General features: G+C 41.9%; 1 protein-coding gene across 1 annotated transcript in view; it reads right to left on the bottom strand.

Annotated features, from left to right (window-relative positions):
* Nucleotides 1-16,170, bottom strand: part of LOC128690681 (cell adhesion molecule Dscam2-like) — a 536,323-nt gene that overhangs the window by 243,311 nt on the left and 276,842 nt on the right. The window lies entirely within an intron of this gene.

The following is a 16,170-nucleotide window of genomic DNA, read 5'->3' as shown; positions in this document are numbered from 1 at the left end:
TTTACAAAGCAGAAGTGTTATACGAAGAGCAGAGTATATGGGGGAATAAAAGAAAGGTGAAGAGAGTGGTGAGAGAGTGTACAAGAAAAGCAGATGATAGAGTGGGAGAGGCACTGTCAAGAAATTTTGATGAAAATAAGAAAAAAATTTGGAGTGAGATAAATAAGTTAAGAAAGCCTAGGGAACAAATGGGTATGCCAGTTAAAAACAGAGTAGGGGAGTTAGTAGATGGGGAGATGGAGGTATTAGGTAGATGGCAGGAATATTTTGAGAAACTTTTAAATGTCGATGAAGAAAGGGAGGCGGTAATTTCATGCACTGGCCAGGGAGGTATAACATCTTTTAGGAGTTAAGAAGAACAGGATGTGAGTGTCTGGGGAGGTGTGTGAGGCATTATGTAGAATGAAAGGGGGTAAAGCAGCTGGAACTGACGGGATCATGACAGAAATGTTAAAAGGAGGGGGAGATATACTGCTGGAGTGGTTGGTATTTTTGTTTAATAAATGTATGAAAGGAGGGGAAGGTACCTAGGGATTTGCAGAGAGCATGCATAGTTCCTTTATATAAAAGGAAGGGGGACAAAAGAGATAGTAAACTTATTCCCTTATAATTTTTCCAGAGTATACCAGGTAAAGTAAACGGTAGGGTTATTATTGAAAAAAATTAAAGGTAAGACAGAGAGTAGGGTTGCAGATGAGCAAGGAGGCTTTAGAGTGGGTAGGGGATGTGTTTATATTAAAGCATATATGTGAACAGTATTTAGATAAAGGTAGGGAAGTTATCATTGCATTCATGGATTTAGAAAAGACATATGATAGAGTGGATAGAGGAGCAATGTGGCAGATGTTTCAAGTATATGGAATAGGTAGTAAGTTACTAAATGCTGTAAAGAGTTTTTTATGAGGATAGTGAGGCTCAGGTTAGGGTGTGTAGAAGAGAGGGAGACTACTTCCCGGTAAAAGTAGGTCTTAGACAGGGATGTGTAATGTCACCATGGTTGTTTAATATATTTATAGATGGGGTTGAAAAAGAGGTAAACGCTAGGGTGTTCGGGAGAGGGGTGGGATTAAATTGTGGGGAATCAAATACAAAATGGGAGTTGACATAGTTTGTTTTTGCTGATGATGCCGTGCTTATGGGAGATTTTAAAGAAAAGTTGCAAAGGCTAGTGGACGAGAATTCGGAATGTGGAAATTAAGAGAATGAGTTGAGTTACTAAAAGTATAAGTCAGAGGGCTGAAGAGAAGTTGTTGAGGTGGTTTGGTTATTTAGAGAGAATGGATCAAAGTAGAATGACTTGGAGAGCGTGTAAATCTGTAGGGTAAGGAAAGAGGGGTAGGGGTCGTCCTCGAAAAGGTGGGAGGGAGGGGGTAAAGGAGGTTTTGTGGGCGAGTGGTTTGGACTTCCAGCAAGCATGTGTGAGCGTGTTAGATAGGAGTGAATGGAGACAAATGGTTTTTGGGACCTGACGAGCTGTTAGAGTGTGAGCAGGGTAATATTTAGTGAATGGATTCAGGGAAGCCGGTTAGCCGGACTTGAGTCCTGGAAATAGGAAGTACAATACCTGCACAGTGATTGTGTATGAGTGAGGTCAAAGTGTTGAATGATGATGAAAGTATTTTCTTTTTGAGGATTTTCTTTCTTTTTGGGTCACCCTGCCTCGGTGGGAGATGACTGACGTGTTGAAAAAAATACATGAGTGGGTGTGGGTGTGTGTGTGAGTTGGACCTGACTAGCTTGTGATGATGTGTCTGATACCACATCCTTGAGTTGATGTGGCCTGCCCTGACTAGGCTTGGGCCAGAGAATGACTTGCCCCTTCCTTGCATAGGCCAGTAGGCCTGTTGCAGTGTTCCTTCTTTCTTATGTTCTTACGTTCTTATGATTATACAAGATGGCCGTTAGGTCCACAGAAATGGATGTCTTCCTCTCAGACAAAGTTGGTGAATATGGGACGAATTTCGACTTCACTTGAGGTAGAAAAGCAATTCAAGCTTCAGCGGTCTATGGACGATTATAGACAGGGTGTTAAGGGTGTCACGTAGCGGTGTTGTTGGGGCGGCTGGCTGGTTACTCCACCACACCATACACTAAGCCACACTGGCATATTACCCACGATAAGCCACAATTCATCTACAAAGCCACAATATGCCACATGGATGGAATTTTCCTTACGTAGCGTTTTACTAGTAGCACAAGCAGTAAGGCACATGGTAGTCTTGAGCAGACACTGGCTTCCAACAGAAAATGGGATGATTTGTTTTTCTCAGGTGGGGTGGCTTGCTGGTTTGTTTTCTCGACGCAGGACACACTGGGATAGTTGGAATGCTTGAAGAAAAACGTTTTGAAGGCACGGCAGACGTATGGCTTGCTGGCTTGGGCTGTCATGTAGGGAAAGGTTTAACATGGCTTGGCTTAATCGCATGAAAACCCGAGTCTACCTTAGAAATAAGAACCAGGAAGACGATGACGTAGTGAGGGAGAATTATTATTGTTACTATAATCATAACTAAGAGCTAAACCCACAAGGCTCGTACAGCGCAGGGAGGGAGAAATCTGCTTGGCATGGCTTCCCTAGGGTGACGCGCTAACACAACACAAACACGAGATCAAGATCGTCACTTTAATCACTCTTCATCAACGAAATCGAGAGCTTTACAGAACCAACATTGCCACCATTTGTTGAGTGCAATGTAGGAGACGAGTGAAGGTAGAAATAACATCAGTATGTAAGACTGTTACTCCTATATTGTAAGGACAAAGAGCACGGCCTTATCATATGTCTGCCTCTGGCCCTGGTTGGAATCTAGCTGAGGCCTACGGCCTAGCCATGAGAGGCTCAAATAGGAAGTCACGTGACAAAAGCGTGATGTACAGAGGGATGGTGCATTTATATACTACATAATATATACTAATATATACATAATATACACTAATATATACATAATATATACTAATATATACATAATATATACTACACAGGTATTGCACCGCTGACAACTGAGGACAGTCATCACATACTCACTTCAACAATGAAGTTTGGACTAATCTTAATAATCAGATGTGAATATATCCTACGGTAACACTATAATAAATAATATAATGAAACAGTGATACACAAATGAAAACACAATTGGCAAGTGTATAGGTAGACAGTGCAGCTGTGCAGTTGTACCTTCACTCTCGCTAGATTACAGCAATGACTCAGTGTTGGCCAAACTACGAATACTAGGGGGGAGGGCGATTTCTAGAATAGTGCTTTCTAGGAGAGTTACAAAATCTACAGTTTTATCGACATCGCGAAAATCTCTTCTTTTTCCTCCTGACTGTGTAAGTAATAGTGATATCCAGGTGAGATGATGAGGAGTATGCAGCCCGAGTGAGTGAGTGGTGTAGGTATGGCAACACTGCATACCCAAACAAAATCAGTGGTGCACAGCTCTTATAGCGGCGCTGTTAAGTGATGATATCCAAACTAATCCAGGACCTCAAACTACTGTACAGGTGAAAAACAGGCAGATAACAGACTGTGATAATGACTGTGAAAATTTGTGTGGACTGCCTCCAAGTGAGTCGCCTACCCTGGCAAACTCTGTTGACACCGAGCTCTGAGATGGGTACCTCAGCCTCACAAGTGGCTTATAGGACAGATTTTCACAAATGATTGATGTTGCAAGAAACTCGCCTGCATGTACGTATAAAGGACTAACTTACTTGGTGTTGCAGCATATATCCTGATCTTCAACTTCCCTAAGCTTAGCCTTAGCCCCTTTGGACTTCCCCTCAGAAACCACGTGCAACCGGGAGCCTTAATTCCTGCAATATTCAATCGTTATTAGTGACCTGCCTGCACCTCAGAAATTCCTATATCCAAGAGGGTGTGTATCCCCTAGTATAACTATGCAGACACGGACACTAGCTTCCAGACTGACAAGAGACACTGGTACTTACTGGGCATGCACTGCCTGCTGCACAAAGGGCCTACAGATCAACTCACTCACAATTTCCCCAGACACTGGCCAGAAATCTACGAGATAAAGTGGAGGTCTTGTCTTACTGTATGGGCCTGACGGAGGTCATCTACGGTACATTGAGGTGCCTCTACCAGATTTCCCCAGGTCTCGAATGTGAAGACACGTGGGGGGCGCCATCTGCTGATCACGGCACGTCTTGTCCAGTTGGTGTCTGTCTTAAGAAGGACGCTATTGTGTCTTTGAGACCCGCGCCTCGTCATTCAAGCTAGGGCTGCCAGTTCTCCCTAGCTAACTTAACCTAGTGTTTGCCTACATTATCGGCCTATTACTACCTATGTTAAGGTCTTAGGTCTACATTATTATTATCTACAGTTGCCTTAGTAAACCTAATATTAATATACTAAAAGTAACTACCTACTCCTTCCCTGAAGGGTAAATCTATAAATTAAATAGTACCTTCATCCACGCTAACTCGGGGAGAACACTTTTTGTTTGGGTGGGTTTAAGGGCCACCCAGCTCAGCCGTTCCATTACGGACTTGCTGGGATCCCTTGGTTAGCCGTGTCTGTCCTGTGGAACTTTAGGGACCAAATAAATTTCCACAACGACGGTCTAGTAGCTAGGAATGAATACCATATGTAATGCATACATAGGGTAATATGAGACAATAGAACCATTCTTATCTCAAACAACACCAGACATATGTATACACTGTACTAAGGTACGAAAGAAGAAAAGTAAATATACCTTACGTAAAATGTGTAAGGGGTGGGTGCATAATGGATGAGTGTTCAATTAAGGTAATGGTACCAGATTTCATTTTGTTTGTACCAAATGCACTTTGGCTTTATCCTTTAGCAGTGATGATACTGATTTAACTAATTTTAATACAAATGGCCCCTGGCCATATACTGATGATTATGACTGTTTTATGAAAACAGGCTTTCACTTCATTCACCGCAACGCGAGATCACTTTTTCCAAAATTGGCAGAGATTATGATTCTAGCTAACAGAACTAGAGCGGTTGTGATATCCTTCTCTGAATCCTGGTTGGATGATACGGTAACTGACGACGAAGTCAAAATAGAAGGTTAGTAAGTTTATTCTGGTATACACAAATACCGTTACATACGGACATTAAAATTATTTACCCTTCTCAGTTTATGTTCCGTTTTCCCAAGGTGTAACGATACTTCGTTTTCTACTAACCATATGCTGCAGGACTCCACTTCCTGTGTTATTACATAGTCTATATCTTGTATTACAATATAAAACGCTTAGATAGAAATAGATAGGGTGGTGGGGTATGTGCCTACATAAGAAATGACTTAGTTTACAACCTAAGACCTGATTTAAATGGCAATAAACTGGAGATTCTGTGGTTTGAAGTGCTGCTTCCCAAGACCAAACCCATCTTAGTAGGAACTAGTTACCGCCCTCCTACCCAAGACCAGTTCTTAGAAGACTTTCCGAGAATCTTACCAGGACTTTATAACAAATGCGAGACAGTAATACTGGGAGACTTCAATATCTGTTTTCAACACCAAAATAACGGGTTATGTTAAAGGTATATGCAAATTCTGGGATTAAATAGTTACACTCAACTAATTAATACACCATCCCGGATCACACACTTCTCAGCCTCCTTAATCGATCACAAACTTTGTAACCGCTCTGAGAACATTAGTCAGTCAGGCGCCATTATATTGACCATTTCATCATTTAATGCACCAGGAAAATCACTAGAGAACGGATAGGCCTACACAGGACAATAAAATGAGGTCAACTAGAAACTACAGTAAAGAAACACTGGTAAATACGCTACACAATTGTGACTGGACAGATAACAAGTTGCACGGACGTAAACGATGCCTGGGAAAATTTCAAAACAATGTTCACTACCATCCTTGATAATATTGCACCAGTTAAAGAGGTTAGGATTAAACGAAGAACTGAACCCTGGATGACTACTGAGATATTAGATAATATGAAATTCGGAGACCAGCTGCTAAAAAAAATTAAGGCAAAGAGACAGGATATTGCAGCTGTATTTCTCAAAAATCGATGAGAACATGAAACCCCCTAGTAAGCTCTGGCAACAACTAAAACAGTTGGGGTATAGCCATAAACCAGTAGATAGGTCTAACATAGTACTCACTATCGATAACGAGTTATGTCACGAAACAATTAAAGTGGCAAATTGTTTTAATTCTTACTACACATCTGTCGCATCAACACTAGTAAGTGAACTACCAGCTGCATCAAATACCTTTAACACAGACTCTGTTAGGTTTAAAACATTCTATACCAATAAAGGGGTAACCCCAAACAGTTGTCAACTAGTAAGTGTATCTCATGACTTTATTCAAAAAGAACTAAGCAGGTTAAACCCAACTAAGAGCACTGGCCCGGATAACAACCCGTCTAAGTTCCTAAAAGATGGTGCTTCTGAATTGCCAATCCCCATTGCTCACATAATAAACTAGTCCATCACCGCTAATACCGTACCGGAGGGGGTTCAAGGAGGCCAGAGTTACTCCTCTCTTCAAGAAGAATAGTAGGTCTGATTCACGAAATCGTAAAGACACGATTGCAAACAAACCATATCACGGGCGGGTTCTATCCCTGCCCGTGGTATGGTTTAGTAGGTCTGATGTCAGCAACTATAGGCCTGTTAGTATACTCAGTGTAATATCCAAAATTCTAGAGACGCGGTGTACTGTCATGTAGTTAAGTATCTTAATGACAGAAACATTCTCTATTTTACTAATCAGGCTTTAGGAGATCTTACTCAACCGACACCACCTTAATTAATCTGATGGATTACAAGAAAACTAGAATGCCGACAGGGAATCTCATAGGAATGGTAACCTTAGACCTGCAAAAGGCCTTCGACACTGTCAACCACAATATACAATGTAAGAAACTTCAGACTATAGGCACAGGTTCCGTAGACTGGTTTAGGTCCTACAAAACTCAACAACACAGATTCAGAACCCCAGCCGATAGCATGTGGAGTTCCCAAGGTAGTATTCTGGGTTCCTTATTATGTCTATGTTGTGTAAACGACATGCCCATCAGTGCCAAGTACAAACTCCTACTGTATGCGGATGACAGTGCTCTTTTAGTGTCAAGTAAAGACGCACAAGAATAGATAATGTAATAACACTGGAATTGGAGTCCTGCAGCAAATGGTTAGTAGAAAATAAACTATCGTTTCACTTCGGGAAAACGGAAGACATTCTCTTTGGCACGAAACATAAACTGAGAAGGGTAAATAACTTTAATGTCCGTTGCAATGGGGAGCCCATCACTTCAGTTTCCTCAGTAAAATATCTGGGAATCCCATTTGACCCATGAATGTCTGGAGAATTGATAGGGAACAGTGTAGTAAAGAAAGTTAGTGCCAGACTGAAGTTCTTCTGCAGACATACACAGTGTAAGACGCATCCTGGACCTGAGTCCAAGAGAACATGTAGGCCAGGATGAATTACAACAGTTGGATATGCTGAGTGTTGAAGACAGGGTAAAACAACCAAAGTTAAATCAAGTTTATAAAATTACTCACAGTGTCCAGAATATCTTGCTGCCAATTTTGTCAAGGTTGGGAACCAAAGCAATCATAGTACTAGAGGAGAGAGCACAAGTTTGTAGTACCCACAGTCAGTGGCCAGGCTTCAAACACCTTTTATTGTACAGCAATAAACGAATGGAACAGACTACCCGCACATGTCAAAGCCAGTCATAGCATGAACCAGTTCAAGAAGAGAGTCAAAAGATGCCTAATGAATGTAGCGACACAAAGGGTGGAGAACGATTTTTTATTTTTTATCTAACACACATGTAAATAAAAATAACTCATTTTACCTTATTCCCAATATATCTCATTTCACTGCTTAATGCCTCAAATGACGTAGTGGAAGTTTTAGCAGTAAAGGTCGAGAACCAAAACCTAGTCATTGTGGTAGTCTACAAGCCTCCGGATGCAACATCCCAGCAATTCCAGGAACAGCTGTTAAAAATTGACCACTGTCTGGAAAATCTTCCAGCTCCTGCACCCAACATCTTGCTTCTGGGGGATTTCAACTTAAGACACCTAAAATGGAGGAATATAGCAAATAATATTGTTGTAGTAATAACACCAGGAGGCAGCTCTGATGAAAACTCACACTCACGCGAGCTTTTAAATCTCTGCACAAAATTCAATTTAAACCAGCAAATAATAGAGCCTACTAGACTGGAGAATACACTAGACCTCATCTTCACTAATAATGATGATCTGATAAGAAATGTCACCATATCAAAAACAATATACTCAGATCACAACATAATTGAGGTTCAGTCATGTATGCGCGGAGCCCCAGACCGACATAATGAGACTAGTCACGAGGGAGCATTCACCAAATTCAACTTCAATAACAAAAACATAAAGTGGGACCAAGTAAACCAAATCCTAACCGATATAAGCTGGGAAGATATACTAAGCAACACAGACCCCAACTTATGCCTAGAACAGATTAACTCGGTGGCACTCGATGTATGCACAAGGCTTATTCCTCTAAGAAAAAGGAGGAGTAGATGTAAAATAGAAAGAGACAGGCGCTCCCTTTACAGGCGACGGAAAAGAATAACAGAGCGGCTAAAAGAGGTCAATATATCTGAAATGCGTAGGGAGACACTGGTCAGAGAAATAGCAAGCATCGAACTTAAGCTAAAAGAATCTTTTAGGAGTCAGGAATCGCGGGAAGAACTAAAAGCCATAAATGAAATCGAAAGAAACCCAAAGTATTTCTTCTCCTATGCCAAATCAAAATCGAGAACAACGTCCAGTATTGGGCCTCTACTTAAACAAGATGGGTCCTACACAGATGACAGCAAGGAAATGAGTGAGCTACTCAAGTCCCAATATGACTCAGTTTTTAGCAAGCCGCTAACCAGACTGAGAGTCGAAGATCAAAATGAATTTTTTATGAGAGAGCCACAAAATTTGATTAACACAAGCCTATCCGATGTTATCCTGACGCCAAATGACTTCGAACAGGCGATAAATGACATGCCCATGCACTCTGCCCCAGGGCCAGACTCATGGAACTCTGTGTTCATCAAGAACTGCAAGAGCCTTTTCCATCCTATGGAGAGGGAGCATGGACACGGGGGTCGTCCCTCAGTTACTAAAAACAACAGACATAGCCCCACTCCACAAAGGGGGCAGTAAAGCAATAGCAAAGAACTACAGACCAATAGCACTAACATCCCATATCATAAAAATCTTTGAAAGGGTCCTAAGAAGCAAGATCACCACCCATCTAGAAACCCATCAGTTACACATCCCAGGGCAACATGGGTTTAGAACAGGTCGCTCCTGTCTGTCTCAACTATTGGATCACTACGACAAGGTCCTAAATGCACTAGAAGACAAAAAGAATGCAGATGTAATATATACAGACTTTGCAAAAGCCTTCGACAAGTGTGACCATGGCGTAATAGCGCACAAAATGCGTGCTAAAGGAATAACAGGAAAAGTCGGTCGATGGATCTATAATTTCCTCACTAACAACACAGAGAGTAGTCGTCAACAGAGTAAAGTCCGAGGCAGCTACGGTGAAAAGCTCTGTTCCACAAGGCACAGTACTAGCTCCCATCTTGTTCCTCATCCTCATATCCGACATAGACAAGGATGTCAGCCACAGCACCGTGTCTTCCTTTGCAGATGACACCCGAGTCTGCATGACAGTGTCTTCCATTGCAGACACTGCAAGGCTCCAGGCGGACATCAACCAAATCTTTCAGTGGGCTGCAGAAAACAATATGAAGTTCAACGATGAGAAATTTCAATTACTCAGATATGGTAAACATGAGGAAATTAAATCTTCATCAGAGTACAAAACAAATTCTGGCCACAAAATAGAGCGAAACACCAACGTCAAAGACCTGGGAGTGATAATGTCGGAGGGTCTCACCTTCAAGGACCATAACATTGTATCAATCGCATCTGCTAGAAAAATGACATGATGGATAATGAGAACCTTCAAAACTAGGGAGGCCAAGCCCATGATGACACTCTTCAGGTCACTTGTTCTATCTAGGCTGGAATATTGCTGCACTCTAACAGCACCTTTCAAGGCAGGTGAAATTGCTGACCTAGAAAATGTACAGAGAACTTTCACGGCGCGCATAACGGAGATAAAACACCTCAATTACTGGGAGCGATTGAGGTTCCTAAACCTGTATTCCCTGGAACGCAGGAGGGAGAGATACATGATTATATATACCTGGAAAATCCTAGAGGGACTAGTACCGAACTTGCACACGAAAATCACTCACTACGAAAGCAAAAGACTTGTCAGACGATGCACCATCCCCCCAATGAAAAGCAGGGGTGTCACTAGCACGTTAAGAGACCATACAATAAGTGTCAGGGGCCCGAGACTATTCAACTGCCTCCCAGCACACATAAGGGGGATTACCAGCAGACCCCTGGCAGTCTTCAAGCTGGCACTGGACAAGCACCTAAAGTCGGTTCCTGATCAGCCGGGCTGTGGCTCGTACGTTGGTTTGCGTGCAGCCAGCAGCAACAGCCTGGTTGATCAGGGGCTGATCCACCAGGAGGCCTGGTCACAGACCGGGCCGCGGGGCGTTGACCCCCGAAACTCTCTCCAGGTAAACTCCAGGTATAGTAAAATAATATGATATTATCTCCTTTATAGTACAGTAAAGTAATAAAAGGACCCAATGGAAATAAGTCACTTCGACTTTTTTGGGTTATCCCAGGTTCTCTACACATATGCTGCTATGTATGATAATTTATGTAACTGTATTTGTGTATACCTGAATAAACTTACTTAGGCTGGGCGTTGAAGGAGCAGTGGTTTGACTGTATGACGTGGACAACCTTCATGACTCACTGTACCACACACTCTAACTCACCAAGGCAGCTTACTAAAACACACATAAGCCACAGAAATTGGCGATGACCAGACGATGAACTGCTAGCAGTGACAAACACAAACGACTTACGGTACAGATGAATCACTGCCTATTACTTCATTATCTTAAATGAAATACCTGGAATTCCTTTTGACTCAAGTATGTCAGGAAAACTGATTGGGAATAATGTAGTAAAGGAAGCGAATGACAGACTAAAGTTCCTCTATAGAGAGGCACAGTGTCTACCTACTGAGGCTCTTAGAGCCCGACGTCTAGCTCTCATACAGTGTCATGATAAATTAAACACGTGCAATTCTTGGGTATCTTTATTGAGGAAACGTTTCGCCACACAGTGGCTTCATCAGTCCATACATAGGAGAAACTTGAAGAACAGGAGGAGAATGAGGTAATCAGTCCCTCAACCTTGAGTCGATGTGGTCAGTCCATCAATCTTGAATAGAAGATTGAATAGAAGATTGATGGACTGACCACATCGACACAAGGTTGAGGGATTGATTACCTCATTCTCCTCCTGTTCTTCAAGTTTCTCTTATGTATTTACTGATGAAGCCACTGTGTGGCGAAACGTTTCCTCAATAAAGATTACCCAAGAATTGCACGTTTCTAATTTATCAACGTTTCGGTTCTCTGAACCATTCATCTGCAATACAGTGTCATATAGATTACTATTGATAAATTAGACACATGTGCAACTCTTGGGTATCTTTATTGAGGAAACGTTTCGCCACACAGTGGCTTCATCAGTCCATACATAGGAGAAACTTGAAGAACAGGAGGAGAATGAGGTAATCAGTCCCTCAACCTTGAGTCGATGTGTTCAGTCCATCAATCTTGAGTAGAATACGGCAGATGAGCGGAGAAGCAGCTTATAAACCGTATGGCAGGAGAGGTGTAGCAGTCATAGGTAGTGTCACATTTGTTCAATGTGGAAGTAGGTTGTGCCCAAGAATTAGGCAAGCGAAGAATTCCTAAGTATTAAGATCCCAAGAAGTTGCAGTGTCTGACAGGTTTGTAGATGAATGGTTCAGAGAACCGACATGTTGATAAATTAGACACATGTGCAACTCTTGGGTATCTTTATTGAGGAAACGTTTCGCCACACAGTGGCTTCATCAGTCCATACATAGGAGAAACTTGAAGAACAGGAGGAGAATGAGGTAATCAGTCCCTCAACCTTGAGTCGATGTGTTCAGTCCATCAATCTTGAGTAGAATACGGCAGATGAGCGGAGAAGCAGCTTATAAACCGTATGGCAAGAGAGGTGTAGCAGTCATAGGTAGTGTCACATTTGTTCAATGTGGAAGTAGGTTGTGCCCAAGAATTAGGCAAGCGAAGAATTCCTAAGTATTAAGATCCCAAGAAGTTGCAGTGTCTGACAGGTTTGTAGATGAATGGTTCAGAGAACCGACATGTTGATAAATTAGACACATGTGCAACTCTTGGGTATCTTTATTGAGGAAACGTTTCGCCACACAGTGGCTTCATCAGTCCATACATAGGAGAAACTTGAAGAACAGGAGGAGAATGAGGTAATCAGTCCCTCAACCTTGAGTCGATGTGTTCAGTCCATCAATCTTGAGTAGAATACGGCAGATGAGCGGAGAAGCAGCTTATAAACCGTATGGCAGGAGAGGTGTAGCAGTCATAGGTAGTGTCACATTTGTTCAATGTGGAAGTAGGTTGTGCCCAAGAATTAGGCAAGCGAAGAATTCCTAAGTATTAAGATCCCAAGAAGTTGCAGTGTCTGACAGGTTTGTAGATGAATGGTTCAGAGAACCGACATGTTGATAAATTAGACACATGTGCAACTCTTGGGTATCTTTATTGAGGAAACGTTTCGCCACACAGTGGCTTCATCAGTCCATACATAGGAGAAACTTGAAGAACAGGAGGAGAATGAGGTAATCAGTCCCTCAACCTTGAGTCGATGTGTTCAGTCCATCAATCTTGAGTAGAATACGGCAGATGAGCGGAGAAGCAGCTTATAAACCGTATGGCAGGAGAGGTGTAGCAGTCATAGGTAGTGTCACATTTGTTCAATGTGGAAGTAGGTTGTGCCCAAGAATTAGGCAAGCGAAGAATTCCTAAGTATTAAGATCCCAAGAAGTTGCAGTGTCTGACAGGTTTGTAGATGAATGGTTCAGAGAACCGACATGTTGATAAATTAGACACATGTGCAACTCTTGGGTATCTTTATTGAGGAAACGTTTCGCCACACAGTGGCTTCATCAGTCCATACATAGGAGAAACTTGAAGAACAGGAGGAGAATGAGGTAATCAGTCCCTCAACCTTGAGTCGATGTGTTCAGTCCATCAATCTTGAGTAGAATACGGCAGATGAGCGGAGAAGCAGCTTATAAACCGTATGGCAGGAGAGGTGTAGCAGTCATAGGTAGTGTCACATTTGTTCAATGTGGAAGTAGGTTGTGCCTAAGAATTAGGCAAGCGAAGAATTCCTAAGTATTAAGATCCCAAGAAGTTGCAGTATCTGACAGGTTTGTAGATGAATGGTTCAGAGAACCGACATGTTGATAAATTAGACACATGTGCAACTCTTGGGTATCTTTATTGAGGAAACGTTTCGCCACACAGTGGCTTCATCAGTCCATACATAGGAGAAACTTGAAGAACAGGAGGAGAATGAGGTAATCAGTCCCTCAACCTTGAGTCGATGTGTTCAGTCCATCAATCTTGAGTAGAATACGGCAGATGAGCGGAGAAGCAGCTTATAAACCGTATGGCAGGAGAGGTGTAGCAGTCATAGGTAGTGTCACATTTGTTCAATGTGGAAGTAGGTTGTGCCCAAGAATTAGGCAAGCGAAGAATTCCTAAGTATTAAGATCCCAAGAAGTTGCAGTGTCTGACAGGTTTGTAGATGAATGGTTCAGAGAACCGACATGTTGATAAATTAGACACTCAAGATTGATGGACTGAACACATCGACTCAAGGTTGAGGGACTGATTACCTCATTCTCCTCCTGTTCTTCAAGTTTCTCCTATGTATGGACTGATGAAGCCACTGTGTGGCGAAACGTTTCCTCAATAAAGATACCCAAGAGTTGCACATGTGTCTAATTTATCAACATGTCGGTTCTCTGAACCATTCATCTACAAATAGATTACTATTGTTCTTCATGGTATTCTGCCTGAGCAAAAAACTGAAAGACAGTCTACAAATCACAAAAAAACAAATGATGAGATTAATCCTGGACCTGTGTCCAAGAAAACGTGTAGGTCAGCAGGAATTGCAACAACTGGATATGCTGAATGTTGAAGATTGAGTAAAACAACTGAAGTTAAATCACGTCTATAGAATTGCTCACAAGCAGTCCTGAATATCTTGCTGCCAGGTTTAAGGTTGAAACCCAAAACAAGTCTGGTACTAGGGATAGTGAACACAGTTTTGTAGTACCTGCAGTAGGTGGTAAGGCTTCAAACACCTTGTCTATAATAATTTAATTCCGACGATTCTACCGCGCTGGCGTACTCTAACTGGTTTCCTTACTCAAAATGACTCACGAAATCGTAATGACACGATTGCAAACAAATCATACCACGGGTGGAGTTTGAACCCGCGGTCAGAGAGTCTTATTGAAGCTAGCTAGCCCATAGGCTAACGAGACGGTCTGGAGTTTTGAGACTCTATGACCGGGGGTTCAAACTCCACCTGTGGTATCGTTTCCTTACTCAAAATTTCACCTTTCATGTACACTCTCTCAGTGTATACCACACTACTATATGTAGGTAATATTCGATTATCGAATATCACAGCAGTCCCACATCTCGATGTAAACAAGCTGTTGTACTCCCACGAGTACAAAATATTACATTTAGGAAGAAGAAAGGCGAATTCTTCATAGATTTCCAACAGTCCTAATTTCATCCAGGCTTCACTTCTCGAATCAGATATTTTCCTCAGCCTAACCGCTTACTTTTCAAAGAAGATTAAAACAAAAAACCCACATAACCGTGGATGGAGCAACTCATCACCCACCTTCACCCAGGAAAGGAACTTTATGACGCCAATAAAAGAGAGAAGGCTAAAAGACAGAACGGGAGGAGGGAGAGTAGCAGTAGTATTAATAGTACTACTACCACCACTACTACTACTACTACTACTGTTAGTAGTAGTAGTAGCAGTAGTAGTAAGAGTAGTAAGAGTATTACAGGTGGTAGAATTAATAGTAGAGTGTAGTATAGTGAAAGAATCTGTTAGAGTTGTAGTAATAGTAGAGCATGTGAACAAGAGGAATAAGGAGACCTGAGAGAGAGTAATAGCCAATGGCGATAAATTAGACACATGTGCAACTCTTGGGTATCTTTATTGAGGAAACGTTTCGCCACACAGTGGCTTCATCAGTCCATACATAGGAGAAACTTGAAGAACAGGAGGAGAATGAGGTAATCAGTCCCTCAACCTTGAGTCGATGTGTTCAGTCCATCAATCTTGAGTAGAATACGGCAGATGAGCGGAGAAGCAGCTTATAAACCGTATGGCAGGAGTGGTGTAGCAGTCATAGGTAGTGTCACATTTGTCCAATGTGGAAGTAGGTTGTGCCCAAGAATTAGGCAAGCGAAGAATTCCTAAGTATTAAGATCCCAAGAAGTTGCAGTGTCTGACAGGTTTGTAGATGAATGGTTCAGAGAACCGACATGTTGATAAATTAGACACATGTGCAACTCTTGGGTATCATTCTCCTCCTGTTCTTCAAGTTTCTCCTATGTATGGACTGATGAAGCCACTGTGTGGCGAAACGTTTCCTCAATAAAGATACCCAAGAGTTGCACATGTGTCTAATTTATCAACATGTCGGTTCTCTGAACCATTCTTCTACAAATAGCCAATGGCGTAGGACAAAACCCATCAAAGCAAAAGAAAGGAGAGGTAAATAAAGTGCAAAGACATAGGAAGAAGGAGAGCAAGAGGCAAATATCAGGTCATGTCACAAGTGTTCTGAAAATTAAAGCACTTTCGCAACTTTATGAGAAAAGCAGTTATCAACAGAAACAAAGCCAGAAGTGTTGTGTATAAAATCTGATTCAACCAAACGTCATCTTTGAAGACCAAGTGAAAGGATGGGTGATTTGAAAGAAAATAACATTATTAGAGACGGCAAGGAGAACACTTTTGTTCTTAAGGTCTGTTAAAAATAGAGGCCAGGAAGAAGACAGGAAGATCAAGAACTGGAGGACACACCGAAAGCGTCAATGACAGGTGAAGTATGAGTCAGATTACAGTGAAGGGAA

This window comes from Cherax quadricarinatus, chromosome 24 (assembly GCF_038502225.1).
Source record: "Cherax quadricarinatus isolate ZL_2023a chromosome 24, ASM3850222v1, whole genome shotgun sequence".
NCBI lineage: Eukaryota > Metazoa > Arthropoda > Malacostraca > Decapoda > Parastacidae > Cherax > Cherax quadricarinatus.
Note: the sequence above shows the minus strand (reverse complement) of the source record. Positions and strands in the feature narration are given on the sequence as shown.